Genomic DNA, 14151 nt, shown 5'->3' with positions numbered 1-14151 from the left:
TATGTGCATTTCTTGCAGGCACAGAATATCTGCACGAAGAGCTTTAAGATCTTCAGCGATATTACGTCTTTTGATGTTATCATTCAGGCTGCAAATATTCGCGCAGGCCTTACTCGTTGCCTAGCTGCATAAACCATTTCTTAGACAGATATATTTTAAGCAGATTGAGAAAAGCCAGAAAAATTAGAAGAGAAGGTTAGAAAGGAAAACATTGAGATTTGGCCCTTTAAGTTCATTCAGTTACACTGTGGCTTTAACCTCTGATGTAAAAGCACAGACCTTGTTTCCAAAAATAATTGTGAGGTGGCGGGGTTCATCAAGAATATTTCCATGCCTTTCTCCTGTCAGAGCTTGATTACAGTCTCAACCTCCACCTTCGTTCAATGGTAACATGACAAAGGTATGGTCTTGTGAGTGTGGCAATCAGAGCTTCGCTTGGAACAGGCCGTGCTTTCTTAAATATCGCCTGCCTAGGCAAACAATTACAAAAGTAGACGATAATGATAATGGCATCACCTCCGCTTTGTGCCTGACTTTGATTTTGCCTCTCCATAAGGGGGAACAATGAGCCCACCGGATCTCTTGGTTCAGTCCCACGATGACAACCCCTGGAAAGGCACCCTTGAATAGCTTCACCAGAAACAGCCCTTTATCCCTGCTCTCAACACCTTTCTCATGGCCCAAGATCCGGAGGTTATTACGCTTCTCTGAATTCTCATAATCTTCAAGTTTCCATTGAATGTCAATGATTTGATAGGCCAGTGATTTAGTTTGGCCCTTTACCTTCACAATAACCATTTCCAATGTTGCAGTGCGGTTTTCAACTGAAGTGATTCTCTCTTCAATCTCTATACAAGCCTTGGAGATTTTCCTAACTTCTGCCTGAAGTTTCTTTGTGGCTTGATTGGCCTTACACCCATCGAAACGCGTTTAATCTTGATGTTGCTTAATAGAGTTGTATATTAACTTTAATTAGGGTTCCTCAACAACATTCAGCATATCCTTATGTGATTCAGGATAAACCTGTTGAGTTGCTGAAAAATCCGATTTCAGAGCTGGGGCTGTGACATTCCTATGCTGTGCGCAATTAGTTTATCATTTGACTTTGAGTTTCTTGTTTTCGTATGGAGCTTTGCCCTCTTTACAATATCAGTCAAATCATCAGAGGTGCTGCTTACACTGCTGCCGAGGATTAGGAGCTGGTACCCCATTTCATATCCTCCATGCTGGAAGCCTCCGAGCCTTTGGTTGGAGAACAGAATCTGTCGCCTCAATCAGAGGAATCATCTAGTGGCCCAAACCCTCCAGCACTGCTCACCAATGATTTTATGTCCTTGGCATCAGACATGGTCTTCTTTTCAGTGAGATCATCACCTTTTATGGCGTTTCCCAACATATCTCTAATTGTAACAGATTTGACATAGAACTGCTCAGCGACTACTGCCATTGCCATGGTGGTCTTCCGATCCCCCTTCACTCCAGAACTAGCCATAACACTGATGGCAGGGCTAATGGGGGACGGGTCTGCCAAAGGACCAAGTGATGAGCCTTCTGCAGAGTTGCCGCCATAATTTGGGGAACAGGCAAAGCAAGAAGCAGGTTATTAACACTCCCATCAGTGCCAGATTGCACACCCTTCACAGACCTGGAAATTAGTCTTTGTTACCAGACTGCAGAGCCGAGTGACCTTTTTGTGATTCCTCCATGATGACAGTAAACGGTAGTTGAGCGGGGGAGGGTGGATTTAGGTCTGCTGTTTCAGCAGACCTGCTGCAACTGTCGACGCCAGGCCCATCTCTATTGTTGAGGCAGTCGCCCGTCGATGACCGGATCCCCAGGAGTGATAGTGGTCCTCCTGCTGGGGCAAAGAATTCCTCAATAGAGGGCTGAGGGCCAGATCCAAATCCCATAGCCAAAGAGTCTGTGCTCTTTCTCCCGTACACTTCCATCTTAAAGTGCCGGGAGCCATACGTTTTACTGCCGGACTTTAGCTGACCAGTGCTGCTGCCACCGCTCTCTGCTTTTGTGCAAAACAGGCAAGGGATGCGGGAAACTGCAGATAGGTTAACTTCCGCCTAATCCTAGGCATTCCTTAAGTTTTTTGGTGCCTTTTTTGCAGCTGAGAACACTAGATTCTTGCGGCGCTTAGCCTGTCGTGAATAAAGGCGCCCGTCCTGTATACCGCAGGGCAACAAAGCCTGCCAAACTAATCAGAGGACAGCTGCCATAACCGTTGCCCAGAGTCTCCACAAACAGTGTACCAAGAGCCGTGACTCAGAGCTCCCAATGTGGCACCTGCTTGCTTCAATTGGAGGCTGTTCGCTTGCTGTCTCTCACCAGTCCAGAGAAGCTGGGGAGGAGGCGAGCCATGCACGGCTACTCAGGCAGGCGCCGTCTTGCATCTCCAGGGGACTTCAAAATAATAGAGCAGTTGTGTGGAGTGCAACATAATAGATTGTCACATGGCCTAACATTTTTGAAAATTCATGTTTCACCTTCCTTCACTTAATTTTTCTGTTCTACTTCTTCAGTGTGCATGCACAGTCCAGTGCTATGACCGTGTTTAAATCTGGAGCGGAAGGAATCAAAAGTAACACAAATCCACAATCGCAGGCCAAAGGCACCCGAGCTAGGGACATATAGTGTACAAAGCATGGACTAGATGCCATAATGAGGAAAGATAAGCCTAAGCACAGTGCAAAAGTCATGCTAAGAGACATACTATGCTGATGTCAGGTCACTGTACATGCTGCGCAAAGCAGAGTGTGCATATCACGACCTTGGAAAATGGGAGGCTATATTGGCCACGCCAGTGCTTAAATTGTATAAAAAAATAAATGCCAGGGCCCTAGTCAAGAGGTCACTTCTGCTTACACTGCCCATTGTAGCTGTCAGCGTTGCCAGTTACAACGCAACTGAAAACCATCACACTTCTATAAGAGTATGTGTGACAATTCTTACCATTCCAGACCCCAAAGCTTAAAGAATGGCTTTGTTGGCAGGTATTAGTCATTCTTAATGTATATTTAATTCATAAACAACTGTTGCTGTTCTCGTCACTAATTTAAAAAAAAAACAGCACCACTATGTGGCAGACTGTCATAAGTGCCAGTGCTGACAATTAAGTGCTGGTGCCGAGCACCGGAAACCACTGGCTCAAATTAAGCACTGGCCCGCCACGCAGTAGAAATTTACAGATTCCTACTTGTATGAATATATTACCCACAAAAGCACACCCAAGTGTACACACACTGGAAAATGAACTGCCCAACTTGTCAAAACACGACGCACCCCAGAACACATACTGTAGGTGCATAGTGATTCTAAGAACTGTCTAGAGCTGATGCTTTTATTTCAATCAAAAAGCAAGTTTATTTGGAGATATCATTGTTCATTTCTAATAATCTATTTGAACACCGATTTTTTTACTTTGTCCTCAGGTTGTTATTTTCCCTGATTATCATTGTTTAGGTAATGTAGAACTTCTCTATATATATTGCACATTATTTGATAACGTCCAAGCTTATAAGTGACTGATTATACAAAATACACTGTAAAATGGTAAGCAGATCCTGTTTTCCAATTTAAATAACAATGAAGGATGTTGGAAATCTGTTCTTTTATGGTACACATGCCTGTATTAACGCATCTCAGATACACACATGTACATAAACAAACAACACATTGAACTAAGTAGACATGCTTAAGTAAATTGAAACTCATTTTACAAGTAGTATCTTTATGACTGCGGAGACCCTGCATAGAAAAAGATAGGACTATCCTATCAAAGATACTACAAATAAAATGTATTTGTGAACAGTAAAAAACGGAAACTTACACAAAAGTGTAAGTTTACCTTTGTGAATCAGGCCCGCAATCTCTACTTTCTGGCAATCCAGTGGTATTTCCTTCACTCAACAATGAAAGGTTTGCTTAATTAAAAACAATATGTGCTAGATGTATGTATGAATGATATCGCATCTAATATTGTGGAACCGTATTAAAATATGCAATGCAAAAAGTATTGGGACCCTCTCTACACAAGTTACTTTTCAAAGGCCAGGGAGAAGAGGGGCAATAACAGCAAACAGTACAAAAGATACTCCCTCACAACCGACATGTTATTACTTACAATCTCAATATACATTTTAAACATGGGCTACTCAACCAAGAATTCAATAACATATCACAGCTGATTTATTTTGACTATTTTTATTTTTACCATAGTATTATTATTTTCATCTTTGTTCATTTTCAACATTTATCAAAAATACATATTTCTATTATTTGCAACAGTCTCTAATACAAAATTATTTTCCACAATAATAATCTGTACACAACCAGGTAGAGAACAAACCCACACATACCACTCATTCATACATATACATTACATCCATATCCCATCCACAACTCTATATAGCTATCCCAATTTACACGTTCAGTTGGTTTTAGTCAACGTGTTTTGGTGGCATAAAAAAACATGAGAGCCACCTTCATCAGGACCCGCCAGATATCACACCAATGGTTCTCAACACCCTGGGATTTCCTGGAAAAATATGTAAAACAATCAATAAGTTACTAGCCCATGACATATAAATATCAAAGACACTGATTGGACCAATCTACCAACAATTTTGGGCAAATTAAAAAGTGAGTTTTGATACCAAAGTGCCACCTTTTCTGATGAAACAATGTAGACATATGTGATTGTGATATTTCTGTAGTTATCCAGCCCATACCAACACAGGGCCAGATGAGACAGAAACCTATTGTCAATAACACCAAAACTTCTTCAGCTACCATCACCATATTCAAGAATACTGTACATCAATAGACACCCGAAGATATCATTGCCTAGGGGATGCAGCACTATCTTAAACGATTTTAGCCTCCCCCTACAAAGGTTTACACTAGGGTACTTACTGTAATTGTATATCCTACTGGGGCTAAAATACTTCCCAATATTGTGTGGGACAATGCCCACAGCGATACCATGTACAGGAGTTTGCCCGAATCCTACCAAAGTAAGAGGAAGGAGGCTCTCAGTTACTGTTGACTTTTAATGACTAGACCCCCCTCCATTCTTCCTTATCCCAGCCTCCGTCTCTAAACAAAATGCTCTTACCAGAGCAGGGTTTTCTTCCTGCTCCTTAACCAGAGGGTTGATCACTAGAAACCCTCTGCTGCGCACCCGAATCTGCAAAGGGAAATGAAAATTTTCTATTAACCCATAGTGCCCCTCCTCGGGAGTTCCCTATAGTAATTTTCTCAAAGAAAGGGGAAACCAAAGTACCTTGGCTGTATAGTTTATATAAATTCACAGTGTTCTTCTTTCTTTCAAGTGCAGGTATCCATCCTATTTCCACAAAAGAGCACGGATCAAAGCCTTGTCCTCCCTTCTCTTCGTCGTACCACTACCAAGAACAGGAACATAATGTGCTAACTCGCGACGTTTTTGCATCACTATCAACTTCAATATACATTGGTTTTGACTCTACGTGGAAGTTCGAGCAAGTCAGCTCCATTCAGACATTACTCGCATTGACCTCACACATCCCTTAGTCCCTGTTATACAGACAGCCGGTTATGTTATTCTGCTGTTCTAATGGCCAGAGCTAGCATTAAATGATGAAAGCTATACGCACGTTCATTGATTTCCTGTGAGTGTTTGGATATTTGTATGTTGATGTCTTCCAGGATTTTTGACCAATCTTCAGCTGACATCATATTAGTCAATTTGTTTGTAACTTCCACAATCTCTTTAGATAAATCTTCCAATATATTTGATAATTCCTCCACAATAAGTAATATTAAATCAAGAGAGCACTTATTTAAGATAGCGTAACAAAGTTCTTGGAACTTTTGGCATTTTTACAGATGGATGGTTCTAATGCTGTCCTCAGTCAACGGGGTATGCGTTGCGCCCTATGGTATTTTATCAACGTACTTGCGTGCAATCGTTGGTTGATCTCTCTTTTTTATAAGTATATGTGTTGTTTAATGCTCTGTTCCTTGGTTCGATTAGTGGTTGCCTGTGAGGTCTCCTCGTGTATAAGTGTGTAAATCCTAGAAGCTTCATCGTTTGAAAATGCGAATGTCTCCGCTCTTTGATCTGTTGTCTTGCTGATTACGTCATATGACATTTTGTTTGTGTTTTGATGTGCTGCAGGCTAGTGGACGGGAATGTTTATTGGTCAATAAATGATGATAGCAATATGCACAACCGTATTGTTAAAATCCTTTGTGTGTATTTACTCTTTTCTGGGGTGCTCCTGTGGTGACGTTACCGTCCCGGGATACGTAAAAATTTATCTAGAACAACTGTGCTTCCAACTAAGTTTGGTTGCATCCCCCTTTGGGCACTCTCCTTGTCCTTCGTTGAGGTTAGAAAATTAATCGCAACAAATTTAATAGTTTCCTTAATCAGTTTCTTTTATTTGTTTTCATCTCAGTATTCCTTCTTTTGCATTGTTTATTCATTTATATATTCATGAGACTCCAATGCATTTCGAGCTTACTCGCTCTTCATCAGGGAGAAATTCTACAATGAAAGCATTACACACTATTTATATACACTTCTTTATGCTTGCATTCAATCATTAAACTATATTGTATGTACATTTAACAAGTGAACAAATGCCCTAGTGTGCTCGTAGTGAATACGACACATGTGTGTCAAAATAGCCCATGCTACAAACTCGAGCTGAGCTTTATACTCACGAGTTCATAATGTTCATGGCGAAAGTTATTTTGCGAAGATCTATAAGAATAAACAAAACATAAACTCTAATTGGCTGTTAACAGAAAATAACCGTTCAGACTATGTTCGCGTCTGATTTGTAAATAAAGTTTCTACCAAGATTTACTGCTCGCGCTTACACGCGTTTAAAAGACACTTACTCGAAAATCAGTCTTGAAAGCTGTGGACAGTTTTCAGCGGCATCTCCGTATGGCTCCGTATGGCTCCGGTTGTTGTAAACAAACACTATGTTTTCCTCGTGTTTTGTGCGTCCGATGTCTAGCGTCGCATGATTAGAAAACAGACTAGTGTGTAGTATTTTGTACGGCGGCCATGTTAGGTGTGGATAAACACTACTGTGTAGCTATGGTTTTTATTATATCAAATGAAAAGCGTTTTTTGTGTATCTGTGTAATAATATGGCACCTGTTAGGACATTATAAATCACTGTATATACATAAATTATGATAGTACAATGGAATTCTTTAGCAACCATACAGTTCCTCAGAATAGAGGTATTCTGTAGCTGTATATAAGTAACATGCATATTCTATGGGTTCATTGAGATCATTTGGACTCATGATTGCATTTTCATTATCCAATAATTTTCACGTCTCAGTAGATATTTTCTTTTTTTTAAAAACTTTTTTGACTGACCGTACAGAGGTGCAATTTACTACATTTCAAGAGCACTCGGCCATTCAAAAAATGTATAATAAACAAGAATAAGGTCAGTCGCGTTTCTGCCTTAACAGTATTTAAGCCTTATAATCAATTAGACACAAAGGAAGGGTTATAGTAAAAATACTATTTAAATAAAAGTTCCCCAAATTTTATCTTGTCTCATCATTGATCGTACTCCCCTCGTTTTAGCTAATGCTAACTCCATGGTACAAATTTCATTCACCAGTATCCACCATTCTGTGACATGTGGAGGTTTCAAAGAGATCCAGGCCCTTGCGAGGGTCAATATGGCACACACAAATAAAATAGTAATTAGATCTTTTTGTGGACAATTTAATGATTGAATGTCTAGAAGGACCGTAGTTACTGAGAAGGGAGAAGAGATGATCTGTTTCTGATTAAGAACGTTTTCCAGTCCGATCCAAAACTCGGACAGTGCCGGAAGTGCAAAAAGCATATGTTCCAAATCTGCCGCCACTAGATCGCATTTAGGGCATTTAGAACGATCACTTACTCGGCCATTCAGAGACCATTTTGCTATTCTTTGCGGGGTATAGTACAAAAAACATATAGTTTTGTATAATTGAAGTCTTAAGCTAGAAGACTGTACCACTCGGTTAATACTGCATAGTGAGGTAGCAATCTGATTGGATGTTATATTAATGCCTAATTTAGTTAGGTCCCCACACCGTCGCTGAAGATTTCAGGAAGTCCCGGATTGCCTCAGAGTGGTAATGTAGAATGATAAAAAGAAGTTTTACTAATGGTCAGAATCAGATTCCGTATTTGAATTGTCTCCCTGGCAGTCTTAAACTTGACCCTTTTGAAATAATTAGGGTTGTTGACTCTTGCCAAGAATTGATTACAATCTGTGCCCCACATAAACTGATGAAAGTAAAACTGATTATTAGGGTTAAGCAGACTACGAAATCGACCAAAAAAAGTCGCAAAAAAATATAATTTGAAATCAGGGAAATTTAACCCTCCTTTATTGATTGGTAATTTAAGCAATGAAATCGACCTACGAGCTTTTTTATAGCCCCATATATAACTACTAAGAATCCCGTCTAGTTTTAAAAAAAAAAGGTTATTAACACGTAAAGGAATTGATCTAAATAAATAAAGACATTTTGGCAATATTTTCATTTTTATTAGATTGATCCGGCCGCCAATGCTAAGTGGTACCTTATGCCATTTTTTTAAGGAGGCCGAAACTTCTTTTAGCAAAGAATCATAATTAAGCGTGATTATTTCCTTTATTTTAGATGTTATTTTGACTCCAAGATATGTAGCAGTGCTACACATTCCTTGTACGGGGGCTTGAGGTTTATAGTTCACTATGACCTGTGTTTTATTTATATTTAGTTTATAGCCGGAGATTTCCCCGAATTTGTTAGCCTCCTCTGTTATCCCTACAAGAGCCTTTCCCACATCTGTAGAATAGATAGCGATATCGTCCGCATATGCGGTAATTTTAAGAGTGTTTAAACCGTATTCAAAAGGAATAATGTTAGATTGGGTCAGTAATGCATTTATGAATGGCTCTATTGAGAGTGAAAACAGCAAGGGTGACAAAGGGCACCCCTGCCGAGTGCCCCTAGCTATCTCACAATTGGAGGATGTCATACCTGCATAGCTAATTTTCGCTGTGGGTTGATCATACAGCGCCTATATCCATCTTAAATATTGGCCCTTAAAGCCATATGTCTTCATCACAGCCCATAGATAGTCTCACCCCACTCGGTCACATGCTTTTTCCGCATCTAGTAATACCATACCGAGTGGGGTGGAGCTAGTTGTTGCCACATCAAAAGCAGTTATCGCCATGTTTACATGGACTGTGGTATCCCTTCCCAATACAAATCCATGTTGTTGTATGTTGACTAGTTTTGGCATAAGAGGAGCAAGCCGCATAGCTAAGATTTTCGCAAATGCTTTTGCATCCGCGTTGATAAGTGAAATGGGTCGGTATGACCCACATTCATCCGCAGGTTTGTATTTTTTCAGAAAGAAAACTTTTTTAGCTGTGTTCCACGAATTGGGGGCTTTCCCAGTTTCTCCGATTGATTTGATAACTGAGCTAAAAAGAGGAAGTAATTCATCAATACAAGTTTGATAGAATTCTATAGGCAGCATATCCTCGCCAGCAGCCTTGCCAGAAGGAAGAGAGGCTATTGCAAGCCTTATCTCTGTATGAGTAACATTTTCAGCCAGTTGCCCCATTCCTTCTGTTTCTCTGTTAACCACCATATTATTGTTGATATATGTTTGTATATTATTCTCTGTAGGGTGGTTTTCCGGTGTATATAAATTCTTATAATAACTGACAAATTGTTCCAATATCTGTGCCAAATAATTATATATAGTATTATTTGGTCCTTTAATTGCCTTAATTAGTGTGTTAGCCTTCTTGTCAGCAACTTTGTATGCTAAAATCTTCCCAACTTAATCACCGCTCTCATATTGAGACAAGTGGTATTTATGGAGTTTAACACAATTTTTCTCTCTTAGTATGTTTTTCTTAGCGGATTGTAAACTCACTAGTTTTAGTCTAATTTCCATGCTGTTTTCCCATCCCCGGCTAAGAGCTTCTGCCAGATGGTTTTCCACTAGCAAAATGTTAGATGTCATATCCTTAATCTCTTTTCTGCGTTCTGAGTTTTGTCTCAAAATGTACTGTTGAGCAAAACCCCTTACACTAGCCTTACAGGCATCCCAAACAAATATAGGTAGTGTAGAATTTAAATTAATTTTACTGAATTCATTAATATGTTCTTTAAGTTGTGAAATGAATAGGAGATCTGTTAAGAGATATCTAAGGAATGTAAACAGACTTGGCCCTTGCTTCTTGAGTGTAATATTAAAATCAAAAAGAATGGGGTTATGGTCTGAGGTGACTCTTGGACATATTTCTATATTGCTGAAATCTAGAGTCTTATCCGCTGCCCAGACCATATCTATTCGTGAGCATAATTTATGGGGCGCTGAGTAATATGTATACCCTGCTATATTAGGGTGCATAGTCCGCCAAGCATCTTTTAGATTATGTAGACGGCTTGGTTCTAATATTGCAGCTCGTGTCTTACGCATTTGTTGGAAGGCACCCCGTCTAGTAGTATCTACATCATAGTTCATCACATAGTTAAAATCCCCCATTACTACCAGCTCTCCCTCCAAATCCAATAACTCAACATTTAACACCTTCAGCGCGGCGCAGATTCCTGCGCTGTGCTGAAGGTTCTAATGAGCCTACCGGCTCATGACGGAACGGTTCCGTCATGAGCACAGCTCAACCGACGCTCATGACGGAACCGTTCCGTCATGAGCATCGAAGGGGCTAATCGATCAAACATGGATGGTTCATCAATATTAGGACCATATACAACACAGAATACATACTTGAAATTTCCCAAATCTATTTGAGCAATTGCCCACCTTCCCCCTTTATCGACAGCCGTACGTGTAATTTCAGCTCTTAAATACTTCTGTTTCATGATAGCAACCCCTCTGATGGAAGCATTCAATGTAGAACATACTATTAGTTCATAGCCTAGTTGTCCTAATAATTTCCTATCCTTATAACAAATATGAGTTTCTGATAATAAAACTAGTTGGGGATTGTAAATTTTAAGCTCTTCTTGTACTAAACGTCTCTTATTCTTACTGTTAAGGCCTGCAACATTCCAAACTAAGCACCTAAGCCGATACATTTAATAAACATATTGCATTCCTGTTTCGTTAGATCCAAAAAATAAAAGATACTTTCATAATCGCCTTCAATAAGCTTAAATCTCGCGTTGTCATTTTTCTCCTTTTATACGCCGCCCTTAAAAACCACCCTCCCCTACTCCCACCCCTCCTATCCCCAAACCTTGTCCCTAGGGAGAACCACCCCTCTATTCCCTGCTGCCGCTGAAAGGGCAGCCTAGCAGAAAGACAGCATCGGAGCCCCCCCCCCTGCATCCCCTAACCACAGAGCTAAAAAGGAGAATATTGGATAAAAAGAGAAAAAAAAAACGTTTAATTTAATAATTTCAATTCAATATAGTTTATTTCTAAAGAGAATAAAAAAGAGAAATTTGGGAAAGAAAAGAGGAGTTAAATATATTAAAGCAAGCAGCCTTAGTCCCTGGTCCCTGAGAAGAAGATACCCTACCAGGCCTTATACCCTAGAAGAAAAAGGGCCAGATTGTGCTATATCATTATATGGTTCATATAAGCCTCACAATTCTTAGTACAGAATTAATTTTCTCTCCCCCATAATATGTATTAGCCAGATTTAGAGCCAAACTTAGAAAGTGCTGCCTCTGCTTCTCTAACATCAATAAAAGAATATGTCCCAAAGAATATTTAAAAGATTTTGTTAAATAGAACTTTTAATTGTTACATTCTTAATTTAGTTACATTTTTATGTTTTCTTTTGTTTATTTTAAGGAAAGGGGATGTGTGGCATCCTGAAGCTGCCAGGTGCTTAGGAATGTTATGCTAGAGAATGTTATCCTAAGAACTTGATGTGAGACAGTTGAAACCTGACTTGCCTGCTGTTAACACCTGTTTCATGGATGGGATCCTTTCATGGAATAAACCAAATATATACTTCAAGCTGACTCATCTTTCATTCTTTCATGCAGGTTAAAAGTTCAACAATTGTTTTAAACGTAACGATATTTTTTTGCAACATTTTCTCAAACATTTAACGGCACGTGCAGGTTAAAAGTTCACGATTGTTTTAAGTTCGAACAGTGCCTTCAAAATGCAAGTAGCAGGTGTGGTTGAGTTGAGCAAATTTTATCCTATAATATGTACTCCACGTTCAAACTGCTTTTTCCTAACCAATCACAACTATGCTTCTCACACAAAACAAATGTGCACCCTACTTTTAAAAAAACAATGCTTTTCATCTCCCAATCAGGTATCGTTTTGTATGTGAAAAAACTAGTTCAAAAAAACACAACGTGAAGGAGGGTCTAAAGGGGAAAGTGGTTTAATGACCTAAGTGCACCCTATCCCCTAGTCTTACTCATAACAAACACAAAAGGGGTGCTACTGGTCTGATTAGGCTAGAAAGTGTCTGCTTTCTCATAAAGAGTGTGTGTGGAGAATAATGAGTGAGGAGAGAAGAAAAAGAAAACACATCAGCCCACCCATTGGCGGAGCTTCATCATCTGGGGTTTATAAAGTACGAGCTGGTATCCACTAGGTTACTCACTATTAGTATTGTGAGTAAACCCTAGTATTGGATCCACCAGTGATGGAAAGCCAAAGAGTAGTTGTGGTAAGAGCTGTGGGAAAGAAAGTTGCAGTGCTCAAAGAATTTGTGCTAGTAGAAAAAGTGGTGTTTAAAATTGACTAACATGGTGCCTAAGGACAAATTTTATTATGACGGTCACCATGATGACAAGATTAAAAAACAGAGTGTAGATAGTGTTTCAGCAAATACTACTATCCTGTTGGTAAGTTAACTGGTCGACATGTTTCAGCCAAGAAATGGCTTTCTTCAGGACCTATGATAACAACACTACTGCAACTGTGACCAAACTATAGTGAAAACTAAGTACCATGCATGAATGATTTGACCTACCATCTGGTGATGTAGTAAATGGTAGGTCCTGAAGTCATGGTTGTGAAAATTCCTCTCCTAAAAAGAAAGCAGAAAGAACAACATATTATGAAGAAGACATATGAACAGCCAACGAGACATTGCTCATTCATTGTTTATTAAATAATCACTCACCCAAAATTTACTTGGGAGTGGCCTCACCTCGCCTGGCACTCGCTCAGGTAATGAGGCCCCGCTCTAAAGAAATGGAAACAAAAATACCTTTTGAGTCACTTTCGTGGTATAGATCCACTTCATAAGGATATCTCCTGGTGTCAAAAATGGGCATAAAAAGGACCGCGGTTCTCAGCTAGCCTAGCCGGCTGATGATTGAGGATGTTAAGTATAGAAAGTTAATAAAATCAAGAGCATGAGCAAAATTGCCTCTTGGCCGTTGTATTAGAAAAGCTACAAATATCCAAGTGGACTGAAGGTAACACTCGAATAAGCACTTTTCACTCAGTCTCACGCCATGGTTTAACAGTACTAGATATCCATTGGTTAAGTTAGATACCCAGTTAGAAATGTATCACCATGGTATGGAGTAAAAAACAGGGAAAGAAGCGCTAACAAGACCGATCTTAAATGCAAGGTCCGTGAGAAGTAGCAAGGAAAAGGTCTCCCAACAGCAACTCGAATTAAATGGACCTCCGAAGGCCTGTTACAAAGGTGCCATAGTCCGCTGCACTCACCTGTCCGTCGGTACCTCGTTTCCCTACTGAGCTGAGGGGAAGGTAACAGGACGGACAGGGGGGCCGCTTAAATGTATCGATTTCGGACCGCAAAGGAAGCGTATAGTTAATCGTTACCGCCTCCCAACGTGTGCCTCAAAGCCGTGGTGTTCTAATGCCGGCTACAAAAAAAGGGGGGGGCGGACCAGAAAGGAAGTTGTTTACGTCCGCAGTGAAGCACTAGTGGAAATAGGCAGACGTATATAGGCAAACACCTAATAGGTCTTCTTCGTCAAAGGGGTGTGTTACCACGCTCGCTATTGGTTAGGGAATAGCCACTCAGAGACTAGCCTTCGCCAAATGGCCCAATAGGGAACCGGCAAAGCGTCCCAAGTTTACCTCGCCCCTCTGCGCAAAAACCACTCAAATAATTGTCCTGTCAAAAACAGAAACAAAAT

This window comes from Lissotriton helveticus, chromosome 4_1 (genome assembly GCF_964261635.1).
Source record: "Lissotriton helveticus chromosome 4_1, aLisHel1.1, whole genome shotgun sequence".
In the NCBI taxonomy this organism is placed as follows: Eukaryota; Metazoa; Chordata; class Amphibia; order Caudata; family Salamandridae; genus Lissotriton; species Lissotriton helveticus.
Note: the sequence above shows the minus strand (reverse complement) of the source record.